The sequence below is a fragment of the Mauremys reevesii genome, linkage group 13, assembly GCF_016161935.1.
Source record: "Mauremys reevesii isolate NIE-2019 linkage group 13, ASM1616193v1, whole genome shotgun sequence".
Classification (NCBI taxonomy): Eukaryota; Metazoa; Chordata; order Testudines; family Geoemydidae; genus Mauremys; species Mauremys reevesii.
This window is the reverse complement of record NC_052635.1, coordinates 31,657,740-31,672,145: the sequence shown is the minus strand read 5'-3', so window position 1 is coordinate 31,672,145 and position 14,406 is coordinate 31,657,740. Positions and strand designations below refer to the sequence as shown.

Here is a 14,406-nt window from a genome sequence, read left to right as displayed (position 1 = left end):
GGGAGTGAATCTGGGACCTGTCCTACTCGTGCAGCCATTAATGTCATTTACTTCTCAAATATATTTATCATAGGTTTCTACCCTCGAATTTTACTCTGGTATATGGTTGAACTTTGTCCTTTGGTAATGCTTGCAGCTCCCTTTGAACATTAACTCTCCGCACTTAGCACATTTCAGATGAGGACAACAGGAAGCTTTAAAAACTTTAAGCTTCTGGGCTCACATGGGCGGTCAGTATTGCTCCTCATTTTACTTGTAAATGTGACTTATCTAAGGTCAAATAACAAGTCAGTGAACAGAACCCGGGAGTTCTGACTTCCAGCTCCCCTGCTCTATCCATAAAGTCAGACTCCTTTCTCTGCAGGGCATATTCACATCATTCAATCAAGAAAATGTCTTCACTGCACAGTTAACCTGGGTGATTGGCACCTGAGTTAGGCTAGCCTGGATATGAGCATCCCCACAGCAAAGCCATACTTGCATCACTATGTCCTCACTGTTTCTACGTTTACTCATGTGTGTCTGGGGGTATATCCCATGGTTCTTTGCTGAGATACTCTAAGATTCTTTTCCACCTCAATTGTGTGGGAGAACTTGTTTGTACTTTGCGGGAATTGTGGGAAGGACACTGGAGGACTTTCTGCACTTGAGTGATTTAGCCTGCATCCTCACTACAAAGTGGGTGAGTTCTAGCCTCAGTTAAAGTGTAGCCTGGGTTTTAACTCACACTTCCGGCCAGGTCAAGGCACTGCCAAACCTGAGTAAAAGGTTTGTATGTGTGTGAATGGGGAAAAAGAAGGGAAACGGGGGGGAGGGCTAAAACATGGTAAGAGCCAAGGTTAACTCTGAAGTGAAGTTCTTATATCCTCAGTTCTATTCTTGAAATGCCCACCAACTGTAGTGGGGTGAACAGACTAAGTGTTTCTTTTAGGCCTCATCTACACACAACAGCTGTACTACTTTAACTATCCCAGTACAGTTAAACCCCCTAGTGCAGACACAGTTATATCAGTGTAAGTGTGCTTCCGGGTAGAGTTATTCCTATACAGGAAACATCTTTCTACTGGTCTAACTGCATCCACACTACAGTCTGTACTGGTCTAACTATAAAAACACATGTGTAAACCAGACTTCTTATGCTGTGTGTTAGAAATAGCAATATGCCTCAGACACTGCATACTCCAGTTTGACCAGCCCTAAGATGTTTGGTTTTTTTCTGATCACTTCAAATATCAGTAGTACCACTAACAGTAATGCTTAGCTCTTGGACAGCACTTCAGATCTCAAAGTGCTTTACAGAGGAAAAGTTCAAGTTCCCTAGCCACAGGTCACAACACCTCCAGCTTTTACAAAACAAATTTATATCAGTGAAAATTACACACAGAGAGTTATCAAGAAGTCCACATAAATGTACATATCCCATGCCCTGATCCTGCCACCAATGAAACCAGTGGCAAAACCTCCACTGAGTTCAACTACAGCAGAACTGTGCCTCCTGTGGAACTGTTATAACCTTCATCCTCCTAGTTCCCCAACGTTGTTGCTTTCATTCATTGCATCATATCAACCCTTAGATTGTAAACTCCTAGGGGCAGGGACCATGTCTATTTTATTTCTATGCAGTGCTTTGTACAATCAGAGCACTGTACACATTAGAGTAGAATTCCTCCTGGTCACACCATTCTACCACTTGGAAAACAGTAAATGTTACCAAAACAAAATTAAATGAAATAAGATAATCACTTATTTTTCATATCATTAATTTTAAAGCAGCGTTGGAAGGAAGCTCTTCTCATCAGATAAGCAGTCCCACTGTATGGGACCTGCTCTCCACTTGTTGGGAATGTATAACTCCTGATAACTCCTTAGTTTATGAGTTCAAAACTGACAAACGAGCACCTGACACAGCCTCTTCTGTGATTTGTTGCTCCACATTGCTCCTTAGGAATCTGCTGTGACCTATACCTCAACCTAGCTCTCCACAATATTAAATACAATTCTGTCATTTTCCATGTCACAACTTCCCACACACAGACCTTCAGCCCCAAATAATTAACTTGCTGCTCCAAGCCCAGTGTGAAATAATAGGAACAAACATGACATAGAAGAGTCTTAAGTGCTATTCATGTGAAAATTATTTTCTTAATCACTAAATAAATATTTCTGTGACACAAACAAAAATACATTGTTGTTAATTTGGTAAACACCCTCCTCGCTCAAACGGATTTTGCCTGATCAAGTTAAACAGCAACAGAGAGCTTGAAAAAGGAGAGTTTCCACAACAGGCTTTCATTTGTCATTCATCTTTATTAGGTCAGGGATCTCTCATCTTTGTGTGCCTTCAGTGTACATATGCGGTTTTCTCCCACTGAAGTTACAAGTCCTGCTAAGACAGTACAGATTTATATGTGGACTTTGCCCTAATTTTCTGCAGATTTCTGTGGAGTCATGTTATTGCATGGTGAGGTCAGTAATGAATTAGTTAGGGAGGTCTACCAGGGAACACAATGTTTGGAGGCTGAGTATGTTTCAATCAACCTTTGTGGCAGAAGCTGTTGACACGGATGGTGTATCACACAGTAACCTAATTATTACGCATTCTTGGTGTAGCTCTTTAATTAGAGGACAATGGCTGTGGTTTCAGCTTTATGGATGACTCATAGGGACTGCACTAAACTAAAGAAAAGCTCCATCACTCATGCTTGAACATGCTTACCACTGCCCTGGAGAGAACGGCACTTTCTCCTATTGGGTGGAAAGTAAAAATCAAAAGCTTCTCCTTGAACACTCCCGATCCACAATGTTGTCATCAGAAGTCTAAAGTCACTCACCTGCAAGTCTTACATTTAAGTATTTGTTTATTTCATGTCAGTGCAACAATTTATCTCTGAGAATATTTATGTATGGGGATCAAGGATCAGAGTAAGAGCCATGTCTATGCTGTTGATTTCGGCTACTGGAGTAGCCACCGCCATGTGAAATCCTAACACAGACTAGCAAACCTGCTGTTAATGACCAGGATATAGGTCTCATGGATGCAGCAGGCAAGAGTTGAGGATTAACACCAGAGTCAACTGCTAATTACCAAAGCCAGAGTCAGAACCAGGAATCAAAGCTGAGGGTCAGGAATGGGATCAGATACCAAGAGTCAAGCCAGAGTCACAAGTAAGAGCCAGGACTGGTAAATGATTGTCAGAAGTGAGGCATAAAGGCAGGAACTGGAGAAGAAGAAAGGATCAGGCATGGAGCAAGGGCAGGGGTAAGGAGCAGAGTAGGAATCAGGAACAGGATTGAATGCAGGCACCAGTAGGGTCCAACACAGCAGCAACAGGCAATCACCAAGTTGCTCAGACAATTTCCTGTGCCTCCCTCTGTCTTAAATAGCATGGTTGGACCAACTGGTGAAGCCAGGCGATCCTCCAGTCAGGACTCCTGTGGGTAGTGCCTTGTCTGAGGCTGTAGTTCTGCTAGCTCCTTGGCCCACCAGGTTTCAGCTGACATCAGGTGGTGGCCAGGATGCGGTGGCTCTCTGGGAACTCACAGGCCTGGGTTTGAGGATTGGGACATCACACCTGCTATAAGCTGCGATCTGCCTCAATGCAACTTTACCTCTGCTTGAAACTGGGGTAAGACATACTGTTGCAAATCGTGCCTTAAAAAGGGCATTGCCTGCCTACTCTGGGAGTTCACATCAATGCATGTACCTAGGTTGGTACCACCAATGGTTGAAATCAAAGGAAATCATCAGCGTACATGGCGCCATCACATAGTGACACAAGTTAGAGCACGTTAATTCTCTTAAGCATACTGGTGCTTGGGAGGCTTTACTTAATATTTTGTGTATGTGTTTTGGCTATCATAAAAACTCTATGGGCTAGTCTACACTTACCTGCCGGGTCGACGCGGTGAGTTCGACTTCTCGGAGTTCGAACTATCGCGTCTAATCTGGACGCGATAGTTCGAACTCCCCACGCGCTCCGGTCGATTCCGGTACTCCACCACTGCAAACGGCGGTGGCGGAGTCGACCTTGGAGCCGCGGACTTCGATCCCGCGGCGTCTGGACGGGTAAGTAGTACGAACTTGGGTACTTCGAGTTCAGCTACGCTATTCACGTAGCTGAACTTGCGTACCCTAGTTCGACCCCCGCCCTTAGTGTAGACCTGCCCTATGTGAATAACACTGAACTGAATTTTATTATCATGGACTAGCACATAGGCAGTCTGATCTGGTGGTCAGGCCTAGTGGTCAGAGCAGGAGACAGGCGCCTGGATCCAGAGGCAGGGGTTGGAAACAGAGTCAGGAGTCAAGCCAAGGGTCAGATCTGGAGTCAGCAGCCAGGGGTGGGGGTGCAGAACCAGGGATCTGGTACAAGGCAGGATCCAGGAGTAGGCCAGGAAGGCAGGAGTCAGACAAGGTCCAATGTAGCAGCTAGGCAGGAATTCATCTAGGTCCTCAGACAACTTCTTTGCCTCCTTCTGGCTTAAATAGCAAGTCTGAGCCAACTGGAGAGGCCGGATGTCTCCTCCAATCAGAAGCTTTATGGGCAGTACCTCCATTTTGAACTAGGATCCATCAGCCCACACTCCCTGTTGGTACAAGCTGCTAGGTGATGGCTGCCTCTGGGGCGGGGGCGCCAGATTCTTCATAAAAGTCGGGGGCCATGAGGCCCTGCACCCTCCATGGCTCTGCTCTTCCTCTTCCCTCTGAGGCCCTGCCCCCAGGCCAGAAGCCGGAGCCTGGCCAGAGTAACAGCTGCCCAGAACCCTCCACTTGCCCTGAGTGGGGGGCGCGAGAGCCCATGTCCCCATCTTCCATGGCCCCTCACCCAGGGTAGGTGGAGAGTTCAGGGCTCCCCACAGCTGCCTGGGTTCTCTGGATGGCTCTTACCTTGGCCCAACTTCATCTTCCAGCCTGGATAGAGGCAGAGCCTCGGGGTCCAAAGAGCAGCAGTTGGGCCCAGGTAAGAGCAACCCAGTGGGCCTGGGCCGCTGTGGGGAACCCTGGACCATCTGCCTGCCCTGGGGGGGTGGGGACATGGCCAGGGGCTGCTCTTGGGACCCCCACCTAGGTCAGGTGGAGGGTCCATGGCTCCCCACAGCTGTCCGGGCCCCCCAGCTAGTTCTTACCTCGGCCTGGCTCCAGCTTCCAGCCTGGTCGGGGGCAGGGCCTCAGGTGGAAGAAGAGGGGTAGGGGGTCAGGGCCTGTCCTGAAAAGTGGACAGACCAGGGCCTCCCATTTTCAAAAGGCCTGGGTTCAAGACACTCAAAGTTACATCAAGGGACCTGTTTTTGAAGAAAGACGTTGCTAGGAAGGAATCAATTTTTTGTTTTAATGAAGCAATTTATTTCTTCTGTATACCAAGGGCCGTTGCCTTTTAAACCTCTTTTAGCATATCTCATTGTTCGGTATCCTTCATTTGGTTCTTTTCTTTGGGTCTGTTTGCAGCTTTACTGGTATCGATGGCCAAAGTGGAGTGGGGAATGTTTGTGCATAGCAGTGTATGAAGTTCACTTTCTCTTAAACCAAAACAATATGTAGATTAAATTGCAGAGGAGAAAAAAATCTTTCCCTTGAGATAGAGAGTGTGATGGAATGAAAATAAAAACAGAAAAAAGGGGAAGTCATTTGGGGAAATAATTTGGCACTAATGCATAGCTCTGTATGGACACTTCCTCTACAGTGGGATTCTTTTCCAAGTCTTAAACAGCCTGACAAAGTTAAACAGGAAAATCAGCACTTCCAGTATTATTTATTATATGTGTTTGTGCCCAGAAGCACCAGCCAAGGCTGAGGTATCATTATACTAGATACTGTTTTTACTTGTAGATGCATGGATTTGAATTCATCCAGAAATAAGACCGTTCAATATCTGAAGGCAGGACAGACTCTGTCCTCCTCTCTGGGAGGACTTGACTTTCTGGAAGATCACTTTGAACAAGTTGGAAGCACTGTCAGCTCAGTATCAAGCAGATATGTCTAGGGTAGGACACAAAATCGGTGTCCAGATACAATTGTTTGAGATCCATGTAAGCCTATGTAAATAGTTTGAAGCTGATGTCAATACAGGTATCAGCACACAAAGACAGACTTAAGGCCCACAGTAATTGTCATATGGAGACTTTGCTCCACAGCCAGCTTTCTCTTTGCACTCCCTTCCTACCAGGACAGGCTGAGTACTGGACTCAGTCCTGCTCTCCTTTTATGCTGACTGTCACCAAGCCTAAAGAGCTGTTCCAGCAGCCAGTAATCGGCCAGGCAGAAGGGAGCACTGGTTTTGGGAGAGCAGGTATCATAAAAGTCGCTACAGTGGCTCTGCGTTACCTGAGGATCCCCTCAGGCTGTAGGGAGATGCTCTAGTAGCTGGCTAACAGCTTTCGGGCAGCTTTGTATCGGCAGAGGAGTGCAAAGTTGCCCTAATACTCTGGAATGCTGAGCCCTATAACTCTCAGGGATCTGTTTCTTCCCCAGTGTGTTATGCTCGTGTGCACTGAGAACAATTAACCCGAATTGCCCAGTTCAAAGTGATACTTTCACTTTGCACAGGAACCCACTGGGGAGACTGGACCCTCGGACTGCTAGAAAATGAATCTCCTCCCATCAACCAGTCCTCACACTGAAAATGAATTAAATGGGAAATACAAGCCCTGAGTGTTTGTTTAGTAACATTAGAAGAGCGAAGTCCTACCTTTTTACTAATCTCTGGTTATGCTTCAGCAAAGAAGAACAATGAGAAGGTGGGAGAGAAAACAAGAAATAAACCCCTTATACATAAATGCTAGGCTATCACAATCCATCCCTGAATGTGTCACCACACCTCAGCCATACACAGCTACTGGCCTGGCACTTCCTAATGTGGTATAATTAAACAGCCTCACTCAATTACCTGTGAGGTTCGCTTGTGGCAGCGAGATGATCCAGGAGCCCCTAGGGATGTCAGCTGCTGTGCCACCATTGGATGTAACACCTGCTCCTTCCCATGGGACTGGAGAGGCTAGCATAACGCATACAGCAGCATCAGTTTGGAACAGTCCCTTGTGCACTGGGAAGTACAATACAAGGACTGAAGCTGTGCCCATCTAATGCAGGAGGGAAGACCCTTGCACCCTTACCTCACCTTGCTCTCCTGCCTGGGCTGGGCACACCTGAGCGCTTAGCTTGTAAAGAATAGAGAGGTTAATTACACACTCCTGCTGTCAAACACATTGCTTCAGTATATTTCTTCATGGGCAGGAAAATCTCCAACTCCTTCTCCATGAGCAAGGTGGGCTGCCAAAAATGGAAAGACATAACTTTTTCTACAAAGATTTGGACTGATAGTATTTGAACTGGTGAGTGACATTAAAACTGTCTGCTTGTGATGTGCTCAGGCATCGCTGTCATTTCTAGCCAAGGAGGGCTTCAGGATTACATGCTACTGCACAGTTCAAGTCAGGTGCCTGATGCTGTGAGATGCCTTGCACCCCCTATTCCTATTAGACTAAAGGCATCCAGAACCTCCTAGGATCTGGCTCCATAGCTCTGGGGGGAATTATGTTTTGTTCTCTTGCTATAAGAGCAGCCATACTGGAGAAGACCAATGATCTATCCAGTTTCAGGGCTAGCACAGCTTCAGAGGAAGGCAAAACATGCTCAGTCCATCAGGGTGAAGTTTCTTCTTAGTGATTGTGGTGTTATTTTAAGAGAATGAACAGACTCTTCAGAGTGTGGGAGCTGATAATCTGAGGAGGCAGTTGGTTTTAGGTTAGACTGATAGATTGACCTGTATATATGTTCTGTATAAGCAGCAGAGAGTCCTGTGGCACCTTATAGACTAACAGACGTTTTGGAGCATGAGCTTTCATGGGTGAATACCCGCTTCGTCGGATGCATGTAGTGGAAATTTCCAGGGGCAGGTTAACAATGGACTTTATTAGATATACAGTTAAGTTACTAACAATGAATTATTATTAAGACTACTCGAATATAAAACAACACTGATCAGCTAATGCAGGTAACTACAGAGGTTGGGGGGCTTGTTTGAAGCTACCTGCAGACCAGGACACACCACCTCAAAGCAGCACCAGACCCTGTCAGAACAACAGATACAAAACCTGTAGATATAGCTCCACAGCTACGATGATCAACACACCCCACCACAACTCACCTTTCAAGACCCATGGGACCCACACATGCTCTATCACAACGTGTGGTATACCTCATCCAGTGCACTGAATGCCCCAATAGCAACTATGTGGGTGAAACTGGACAATCACTACGTTCTTCAATGAACTTACACAGGAAAATGATACAAGACAAAAAACAGCATATCACCTATGGGTGAACGCTTTTCACAAAGCGATCACTCTATATCTGACTTCTCAGTCCTCATCCTCAAAGGAAAACTGCACAACACTTTCAAAAGATGAGCCGGGGGTGGAGGGGGGTGTGAGGGGTGTTAAATTCCTATAATTTTGCAAGATACTAAAAATCCTGGAATGAATAGACACACTGGATTTATGGTTTATTATAATCTGTAACCTACTTAAACTACCTCCCCAGTTTTTGGGGTTTTTTTGTTTTGTTTGTTTTTTGCCTTTCCCTCCTATGCCTGGAGAGGTGTTAATGGGCCATTTCACCTTGAATGCTCCCTTGAAATATGTGTTAACTACTTATGCTAAACAATCTGTTCCACCTTGTATTTATCTGTGACACTGAGCATCTTTCCCAGGCCTAAAGAAGAGCTCTGCGTAAGCTCAAAAGCTTGGCTCTCTCACCAATGGAAGTTGGTCCAATAAAAGATATTACCTCACCCACCTTGCCCTAAAGTATGCATTAAAAACACATGTATTGTTACCACCTGCAGCTACTATCCCTTCAGTTGGCTGGCCCATCAGAGCCAGTTACCTCCTACTTTATAGCTCTTGGTGATCTTGTAAAAGGAAGTGAGTAGGCAGATTAATCTCTGGCAATCTCTCAAGTGTAAGTCATTCTCTCCTCGGTTTCTGCTTCCAAAACACTCTAGTTCCAAGCTTCTGTCTTGTAGGTAAATTGTTCAGACTTGCATGCCATTAGCAAAGGGGCAGAGCTGGCTGCTTTGATAACACATGCAGGATAACACATTGAGGCAGCTTGTTGTCTGAGTTTGTCTCTGTTTAGATATGTGCCAATTAACCTGACATTCTGGATGTTAGGACAATGTAATTCTGAGCCCACATCTTGAATTCAGATTTTTTTCCTCAAATAAAAAAAAACCCCTAGTATTTAAAACCAATCAGACTTTAAGCTCCTGCCAAATACCTGTTTATGCCGTGAACAAATAATTACTTTTCTACAAGGAAGAAAGTATTAATTAAAAGTATTCATCAGACTCCTATTCTGTGGGGTTTATCTGATGGAGGTGTCAGCCAGAGGTGAGAGATGGATTAGTACACAATCAAGGACTTTCCAAGCTAAATCTGCTCCTTGTGGTTAGCTGTTAATAATGAAGTTGTCACTAAAAGAAAGAATTTAATGGTTTTAATTGGGTTTAATTACTTGGAAACTCCTGGAAAATGGACCAGTTTGTTTGGTTGAAATATATAAAAAAGTGAAGGTTGTAAAGAGCGAGAGAAAGAGAGGGCTGGGCCACATGTTTGAACAAAGACTAGTTGTAAGAATCATTTATTCTTTGGCTGTTGAGTTGCATGCCCTGATCAGAATATGAGAGATAGATGTGGCTTTCTCATCCACAAGTAACCAGCAGGGGTGTGCATGGGTTCTGGTTATTTCTAGTTCAAGTAGGTGTGTTTCTTTATATTGGGTTTTGTGAGGAGGGGGATCCTTCAAAAGTCCAGGGGAGGGGGGGGCATTTATAGAGCTAGACTAATGCTAGATGTAGTCTTCTCCAAGCATTTCGGTTCCTAAATGGTAGAGCTATGATAAGATGGAGGTAAAATTTTCAAAAGTGCTTAAGTGACTTAGGAGTCAAGTCCCATTCCCAAAAGTGATTTAGGAGCCTAACTCTTATTGAAAGTCAAAGGGACTTTTTGAAAATGGGACTTAGTCACTTAAAAATTTCACTCCAGATATACAGTAATAAGTCACCAGGACCAGATGGTACTCACCCAAGAGTTCTGAAAGAACTCAAATGTGAAACTGCAGAACTACTAACTGTAAATCAGCTTCTGTACCAAATGACTAGGGGAAAGCTAACGTGACACCAATTTTTAAAAAGGGCTCCAGAGGTGATCCTGGTACTTACAGGCCAGTAAACCTGACTTCAGTATTGGGCAAATTGGTTGAAACAATAGTAAAGAATAAAACAGAAACATAATTTGTTGGTGAAGAGTCAACATGTTTCTTGTAAAGGGAAATCATGCCTCACTAATTCTTTGAGGGAGTCAACAAATATGGACAAGGGGGATCCAGTGGGTACAGTGTACATAGATTTTCAGAAAGCCTTTGACAAGGTCCCTCACCAAAGGCTCTTAAAGCATAATAAGCTGTCATGGGATATGAGGGAAGGCCCTCTCATGGATTGGCAACTGGTTAAAAGATAGGAAACAAAGGGTAGGAATAAAGAGTCAGTTTTCAGAATGGAGAGAGATGAATAGTGGTGTCCCCCAGGGGTCTGTACTGGGACCAGTCCTATTCAACATATTCATAAATGATTTGGAAAAAGGGGTATACTGTGAGGTAGCAAAATTTGCAGATGATACAAAACTCAAGATAGTTAAGTCCCAAGCAGACTGCAAAGAGCTACAAAAGGATCTCACAAAACTGGGTGTCTGGGCAACAAAATGGCAGATGAAATTCAATGTTGATAAATGCAAAGTAATGCACATTGGAAAACATAATCCCAACTATACATATAAAATGATGGGGTCTAAATTAGCTGTTACCACTCAAGAAAGAGATCCCAAAGTCATTTTGGATAGTGCTCTGAAAACATCCACTCAATGTGCAGCAGCAGTCAAAAAAAACTAACAGAATGTTGGGAATCATTAAGCAAGGTATAGATAAGACAACAGAAAATATCATATTGCCTCTAAATAAATCCATGGTACACCCACATCTTGAATACTGCGTGCAGATGTGGTCACCCCATCTCAAAAAAGATATATTGGAATTGGAAAAGGTTCAGAAAAGGGCAAAAAAAATTATTAGGGTATGGAACGGCTTCTGTATGAGGAGAGATTAATAAGACCTGGAACTTTTCAGCTTGGAAAAGAGATGACTAAGGGGGGATGTGATAGAGGTCTACAAAATCATGACTGGTGTGGAGAAAGTGTTATTTACTCCTTCTTATAACACAAGAACTAGGGGTCACCTAATGAAATTAATAGGCAGCAGATTTAAACAAACAAAAGGGAGTATTTTTTCACACAATGCACAACATGTGGAACTTCTTGCTAGAGGATGTTGTGAAGGCCAAGACTATAATAGGTTAAAAAAAGAACTAAAGTTCATGGCGGTCCATCAGTGGCTATTAGCCAGGATGGTGTCCCTAGCCTCTGTTTGCCAGAAGCTGCAAATGGGCGACAGAGGATGGATCACTTGATGATAACCTGTTCTGTTCATTCCCTCTGGGACACCTGGCATTGGCCACTGTAGGAAGACTGGATGCTGGGCTAGATGGACCTTTGGTCTGACCCAGTATGACCGTTTTTATGATCCCATTATGCCAATCCCATGACCATTTCCCATATGCTAAAAGTGCCCCTGAAACACATACACATGTATTTGCTTTACCTGAACTCTGAAAAATTCAGGTTTATTAGCCATCCTGTGGAGCCTGAGTGAACAGCCCTAATAACCACTACCACTGTAAACTTTGCCAGACAAAAGTAAATGCCAGACAGAAGAAAACCTTCCCTGATTTCTTTTATTCATAGCTGCCTTTTTGTATATCCAGCTAATGTGATTTCGGAAATAACAAAACAAACCCTCCTAACATTATCCAGGGCACCTGACAGGTACCTAAATACCAGCAGTAAATCCCAAAGCTAGCACTGAATTAAATCAGATGAAATGTTCTTTTTGATCTGTTTCATACAATTGACTTGGCTCCTAAAATCTTTTTCTACAGAGAATGTCTAATGGAAAGTTACTACAATACTAAAAATAGTAAGATTTTTTCAAATCCATTTTAACATAGTTGCTCATAGTACAAGCCAATCTTTATGTCTGTATCTTTAAGAACTGCTGAAGTGCTTTTTGCGTGAGTTTATTCCAGTCCAGCCTCTATTGTTTTTCTTCATGGAACTCCGAGTAAGAAGAGCAAAGAACAATTTCTGGTAGCGATTGGCTTAGTTTTAAGCACGCCTTTCTCAGAAGACTGTCCTGATCTCCCCACGAACGTTCCACAATCCTGCAAGTTTGGCTTGCGAGATATAAAATAAACATCTTGAAACATCTTTGGGGCTGAACTGACATTGTGATGTCTTGACACCGAGTTGTAATATGGTACAAATGCTAAGATATCAGAACACAACATGATGATATGGTGACTTTGTCCGAAGAGGCAATGTTCTAAAGATCAATTGATTATTTGTGTTACAGTAATAGCTAGTGGCCCTGACCAAATTCAGGGCTCCACTGCTAGGCAGTGTACACACACAGGCCTTTACTAGACTAATACTTTCTAACTAACATAATTGCAAAGTCTTGGGTAGACAAGGCAAGCTGCCTTTAACATGTGTTAAGCTGATGGGGTTAGCTGGGAATACGGCAGCCTAGACTTTAACTTGACCATTTTAGCATATATTACAGTATGCACTGCCTTGTCCACACTGCGATTTCTCAAACACGTTAGCTAACGTATTGTAACATCACACCTTTAAATCTTAGTGTAGACAAGGCCACAGTGAAAGTCATTCACTACCCCAAAGAGCTTGCAGTCTAAATGCATTATCATCCTCATTTTACTGATGGAGAACTGAGGCACAGAGAGACTTAGTGACTTGCCCAAGGTCACATAGGACATCTATGGCAGATCAGGGAACTGAATTCAGATCTCTTGCCTCTCAGTTCAGTGGTTCCTCTGGTCCACTAGACCAGGGATTGGCAACCTTTGGCACGTGGCTCGCGAGGGTAAACACCTTGGCAGGCCGGGCCAGTTTGTTTACCTGCCACGTCTGCAGGTTCAGCCGATCACGGCTCCCACTGGCCGCGGTTCGCCACTCCAGGCAGGAAGCAGTGCAGGACGAGGGATTTGCTGGCTGCCACTTCCCGCCGCCCCCATTGGCTTACCCTGGAGAGCCGTGTGCCAAAGGTTGCCAATCCCTGCACTAGACCATGCTGCCTCTTCTGAAGGTATCCTCCTTAGTCTGTCATCACTAACTGTAATACAGGGAATGTCCTATTGAACATTAGCAAACCATTAATTTCTGATTGCAGTCCATTTACAGATCTCTTGCTGTTGGAACCCTCATTCACAGCTTATTCAGCGTATGATGCAATTCAGGTTCGCCTTCAGAGGAACTGATCAGCTTATCTGGCACAATACTGCTGTGTTCTTTTCATATGGAGTTTTGCTGGCTGGTGACTGCTCATCAGAATGTAAATAAAGCTGGTGCTTCCTTAAGACTTGCATCTGGCCCCAATTCTGTTTTGGTTATACACATTGCTGCTCCAATTCTCTCATGTTGCATTATTTGTTTTCACTGTGATCTTGACAACAAACATTGTGAAGGGTCCATTCCTTGTAGGGGTTAAAAACTGGCCCCTCAGATTAAAAAAAGGCCTGCGATACCTTTTTGACCTAAAGGAGAATATTCAATATTGGTCAGCAGTAATGTGGATTCCTACTTCTAGGCTCTGGCCAGTGGAGGGCAAACCTGCTGGAATCCTGATTTCTCTTGCTTGGCTAGCAGCCTCCTCAGTCTTCCATGCCATCCTCAGTATACCTTAAAGGTGGTAATATGGATATTTTCACACTGTTCAAAAGCAAATTCTGAAAAGACTCCAAATTATTGATGCTCCTTGAGTTGTGTTTGATAAATATTTCCCGTTGGAGATAAAACAAGAAAATGCACTGTTCAGTTATACTTTGCTGCCAGCGTAAGACAGCTAAAGCGGCAATTACAGATGTGATGAAACCAAAAGGCAGTTTCTTTAGATGAAAAACTCTTTTTTGCTCTTTTGTTATCCAAGCAGCAGATTTAACTCGGACACATGGAGGTCAGATTGAAAACGGCAGTATCGTGCTATCCATCCTGTGTCACTTTTCACACAGCAGCAGCATGTTGAAGTCCAGTGCAGCACTATATGTTAGTTATTAATCACACTTATTACAGTAGTGCCTGAGGGCCAACCCAGAATAGGGTCCCCATTGTGCTAGGTGCTGTACAGAGACTGAGTAGTAGATGGTCCCTGCCCTGTAGAGCTTTCAATATGAATAGACAAGACAGACACGGGGTAGGGAAAGGGATAGAACACACAGGCAG

General features: G+C 44.1%; 1 protein-coding gene across 7 annotated transcripts in view; it reads right to left on the bottom strand.

The window, feature by feature from the left end:
- Window positions 1–14,406, bottom strand: part of EYA2 (EYA transcriptional coactivator and phosphatase 2) — a 148,598-nt gene that overhangs the window by 31,396 nt on the left and 102,796 nt on the right. The window lies entirely within an intron of this gene.